A 5,340-nucleotide genomic window follows, 5' to 3' on the forward strand; every position below is an offset into this window, starting at 1 on the left:
TGATTGAACAGCTCAGTGGGGCATAATGCCAGCCTTTACTCTCTACTGCAGCAGACACAGCCCTAAACAGCTGGCATACTGCACCTCTGTGGGCCATTACTGCAGCCAACATGATGATAATGTAGGTGTGTAGTTCGTTGTAGCTTACTTTATGCTTAAAAGTGCAGCATGTAAGAATAAAATATAATCACGGACAATGTTTACCGCTGTTCTAGAGTGCTATGTGATTATGAACAACTAAGCCCGTGAGTGCATGTGTGTGGAAAGCGGGATCCTCTGAAGGGAGATCACAGGCAGTTTGGAGAGAGGAGAGAATAGGTGCTAAAACACCGTCGAACAGACTTCCCTTTCATTCCTGAAGAAACAAACACGTCTTGCATGTGTACTGAAGATGCCACAGTGTGCACTCAAAGCCTTTGAACGCATCCATCTGGGTGTTTAAATTACTCTCAGAGCCTGAATGCCATTATTTGTTGCTGTAAGAGCCTTAATGTTTGAATTGCAGATGACTTTAGCGGTAGAGGAAAAGTCAGGAGAGATGCTAGTCTAAACAAATGTTGCCTTATCATACGAGAAACGTTTTCTCAATGTTGCTTATTAGAGCCATTTACAAAACAAAACATAATAAAGCAGTAAGCCCCATGAAGCTGTGGTTTACACTGAATTTAGAACAGTTAAGGGGTCTTGTTAAAGATGGCTTGGACAGAAATGCCTAAAACCACCTTGGCTGTTATAAATTAAATGTAAACCACAGCTTTACGGGGCTAATTACTTTTATTCAGTGGTTATCCTACATAGACACAAAATAAAGCAAAGCAAATGTGTGTAGTCATTTACAACAGCTTAGAATCAGAATTAAATACTGGATATATCCGTGTTATAATTTTAAATTGAGTGAATGCAGCTCTTCCAATGCCAAGGCTTAATAAAAGCAGAGCACAGCATCCCGAAGTAAAGAGAAACCAGATTGCTGATGAGGTATCATGGAGTCTGCCAACCCGTTCATGATGTATTGAGATTCACTCTGACACTAATTACCTTAAATTAACAGTAGAGTTTGGTGTGACAGTTCAGGTAACTATTTTTCTATCAGTTTCAGATGAATGGGTTGGGGGAGTTGCTTGAAGGATGCTGTTGACAATTGGATTCTCAACGTTTCTGCTGCAATCAATTTTTCCCCACCTCCCTTCTTTCCCCTCAGCCTCCCCAGTTTCTCTCCTCTCCCCCTTTCTCCATCTGTGATGTGAAGGGGGCATCGACACAACCACAGCAATTAAGATGTTATATGTGTGCATGACACCACTGATATTGACTTTAAATATCACTCAGACTACTTTAGGTCTTAGATGAACATGCAACATTCATGTCAATGCGCTGCATGTATTATAAGGGCTACATTTAATTTCTAATGTTTAGACACATGTAGGAAATCACTTTTACTCTATTAAAAATAGTTTATGTCTGTTCTGACTACATTGATGCTGAAATTGAAATCTGCAGGGTAATAAAGTGAGTTGTATTGCATTTTTTGTCCTAATTTTGGTAAACATGTTTAAAAATGAATCGTGATTAATCACATCCAGAATAAAAGTTTGTTTTGACATAATATATGTGTGTATACTGTGCATATTTATTATGTTTATATAAATGCACATAAGCACACGTATATTTGAGAAAATGTTTATTTCTATTTAGGTATAATATATATATATATATATATATATAAATTTAAATATCTGTGTTACAAAATTGTTTTATATAGTTAAATTTTTATGGACGTGTGTATCACAAATACATAAATATTTAGAATACACACTTATATATTATGTAAAAATAAAGTTTTATTTAGACAGAGTATTATATTATATTATTCATTTATTCATTCATTCGTTTTCCGGCAGTTCATTCCGCTGTGGCGACTAAGCCGAAAAGAAAATTAATGAATGAATTAGTTTTCTTTCGACCTAGTCTCTATTTCTTTATAGTCTCTAGGTCACCACAGTGGAATGAACCAACTACTATTCCAACATATGTTTTACACAGCGGATGCCCTTCCAGCCGCAACCCAGTATTGGGAAACACCCATACACATTCATTCCTGAACACCCGGAGGAAACCCATGCCAACACAGGAAGAACATCCTCACAGAAATGCCAACTGTTCCAGCCTGGACTCAAACCAATGAGCTTGCTGTGAGGCGACAGTGCCAACCACTGGGCCACCATGCCACCCTTTATATCATTCATTCATTTCATTCATTTTCTTTTCGACTTAGTCACTTTATTAAGTTGGGGTCGCCACAGCCGAGTAAAACGCCAACTTATTCAGCACATGGTTTTCACGCAGCGGATGCCCTTGCAGCACTGGGGAACACCCATACACTCTCATTCACACACATACACTACGAACAATTTAGCTTACCCAATTCACCTGTACCGCATGTCTTTGGACTCTGGGGAAAACTGGAGCACCCGGAGGAAACCAACTTGAATGCGGGGAGAACATGCAAACTCCACACAAAAACACCACCTTTATATTATAATATGTTACGTTGCGTTGCGTTGCGTTGCATTGCGTTGCGTTGCATTATATTATATTATATTATATTATATTATATTATATTATATTATATTATATTATATTATATTATATTATATTATATTATATTATATTATATTATACAGATTCTAGCCAACCTATAATATGTCTCTTGCTTTTCCTCTATCTATCAGTCTATTTGGCTGGTGTAGTGTATTATGTGCTCCCTCCTCTCTAAAGAGAGCTTAGGGAGGATTTGTGGCTTGGTGGAAAGAACCAAGAAAAATGTTTTCTGATCAATTATTCACCATCTCACAATACCTTTCAGGCAGAGTGTTGCATCTGTGGTAGCACAGCGCATTACACCATCATCTCTTTCTCTCTCAACCACCCTAAGCCTCCCTCTCCCACCTCCAGAGAGCAACCCAGCTAACAGCCAAGATGCTGCAGATAATGGTGGCAATTAATAAAGTGTCATAATCCAGCACTGGACTAGCAGGGGGTGGAGTGACTGAATGTTCATGTGTTTATGTGTGCAGTCGTGTGTGGAAAATCCAGGGGATGCAGGTGTTGTGCGCTTTTAGAGCTGCGCATTGGTTTGCAGGGCTCAAGCTGCAGTTCAGCTCGATCAACACATTATACATGGTGTTTTTGAGCACTAATCCCTTTTTTGTACAGTTTGATTATGTTACAAATTTTAAAAGATTTTTAAATTGAAAGTCAGTCATAGCATCAGGTGGAGGAGCATTCTAATTTGAGAGCATACTGAATGACTACATAACTATTTTGTAGTGCAGGATGAGTCATCAATGCTTTTGTCATTTTTAAAGGCCCTGTTATAGTTGATACAGCTCATTCCATTTTTTAGAAGACAGTATTAGGGATGCTCCAATCAGGATTTTTGCAGCTAATAAGAGTACAGATACCTTGGTGATGGTAATCGGCTGATTCTGAGTACAGATGCTGATGCTTCAAGCTTTATAATGCATAAACCACATTTTGATATGACACTTAAGTGGACAAATGAAGGATGCTGCATATAATTTTTTAAGCACACCCCTTTTATCCTTTAGCGTAGACATGTCATGGTTAGAAGCAGCTTTACAGAACGTAACAGATAGCACAGATGCAAATGCATTTTGTTTTACTAACAATCCAATTTGGAAACTTTGCAAATTATGAAAGAATTCAACATATCTTAATCAAGAAAAAGTTTGGAGTGCATATTTGATGAATAAGAAGTTAAAATGCAAACCTATACAGTAAATGCATTACTTACTAAAAGGTAGTAGTTCTACAAACTACTGTTTATTGCAATAAGTAAATTACAATAAGTTTTATTATTAAATGTTCATGTTAAAAATATAATAAAAAAAACCTAATATTTCCAGCCAGGTTTGAATGAACCTGCAATATAGTCAAAAACAGAGAACTTTTAGTTCTTATAAGTAAAAAGGCCTTAATACATGCAGTAGCTGCCGTATGTATAACCAGGTGCGCATGTGCATCTTCCTAAGCTTGTAAATGCATAAACAAACATTTGTGGTCGGTTCATAAGATCGGCCAGATTAGCGAGTACCAATCGAGTCATTAAATGTGATTATTGGCCGATACGGAACTCTGGTCGATCGATCGGAGCATCTCTAGCCAGTATGCTTTTTTTGGGGTCACAGTTTATTTTAAGATGTCATTGCTACAGTGTAACTATTCATTTAACTATTCATTCATTAGTTTTCCTCTGGATTAGTCTCTATTTCAGAAGTCGCCACTGCGGAATAACCCACCAACTATTCCAGTGGATGCGCTTACAGCTGCAACCCAGTATTGGGAAACACCCATACACACTCATTCTCACACACCCACACACACTCATACACTACGAACAATTTAGTTTAATCAATTTTCCTACAGCGCATGTCTTTGGACTGTGGGGAAAACCGTTGGAGTAATAGTAATTACTTACATGTACTTAGTATATCGTTAGGGCTATAATGTAAGTTAGGTTTAGGATTAGATGTATGTAATTATGCATAATTAATTGAAATGACTACATTAAATACAGGCACACCTCAAAATAAAGTGTCATTATTTTTGTGTTTTTAAAAATTATTCATTTCTTTCATGTCAGTTGTATGTGGTTTCAGGGGGAAGGCCGATCTAATTTGAGAGCACCTGACTGGACAATTGTTTTGGTATTGCAGCATGAGTCTTTAGTAATTTTGTCCTGTTTTCCCAAAAGAGAAGGCTGTATTGTTAAAGTTTGTCAGTTGACTAAAATGTAGCTTTTAATACCCTATTATACTAACTAGCTAAGATAAAAAAAACTGCTGTGACATGATCAGAGCATAATCAGGCAAGTGTGTGTGAAACCTAGAGATGCAGGTGTTTTGCGCTCGTAGAGTCGTGCATTTGATTTCAGGGCTCTTCGTTTTGTGCCAAGCCGCAGTTCAGCTCGCACCACACTGGCACATAGTTGAATGCCGGCTGAGGCGCAAGTTCACCGACACAGCTAGTCTATTGTGCCTGGCTGAGATTTGAGTGTAAACTGCGTCACACAGGTGTGAGGCCGTGCTAACCTTGAGCGCAGCAACTACCGGCGGGATAGTGTTAACGTTTTCTGCTTGATATCTTGAAAGGAGGATGCCGTAAGACACATATAACTTGTCTGTGTCCTTTAGCAAACTCATGCCAAATAAGAGCATACTAACAGTTATTTCACAAACATAAGCACTGTTTCAAAGCTGTTACAGTCTGATATGGTAATATGTGAGCATCCAAAATATTATTTTTTCTTTCTTTTTT

At 37.8% G+C, this 5,340-nt stretch overlaps 1 long non-coding RNA gene across 13 annotated transcripts in view; it reads left to right on the forward strand.

Annotated features, from left to right (window-relative positions):
- The window catches only part of LOC147836401 (uncharacterized), a 122,497-nt gene that overhangs the window by 66,413 nt on the left and 50,744 nt on the right, over positions 1-5,340 (forward strand). The window contains exon 5 of one of the 13 annotated variants that reach the window (XR_015493828.1): positions 1,094-1,609. The exons of 11 other annotated variants lie outside the window; for them this stretch is intronic. This is a non-coding gene — a long non-coding RNA (uncharacterized LOC147836401). Of the gene's footprint in view, positions 1-1,093; positions 1,610-5,340 lie in introns of those variants that run through there. One more of the 13 variants, XR_015493829.1, reaches the window with a different exon arrangement.

The sequence above is a fragment of the Danio rerio genome, chromosome 6, assembly GCF_052040795.2.
Source record: "Danio rerio strain M-AB ecotype USA chromosome 6, GRCz13ab, whole genome shotgun sequence".
Classification (NCBI taxonomy): Eukaryota; Metazoa; Chordata; class Actinopteri; order Cypriniformes; family Danionidae; genus Danio; species Danio rerio.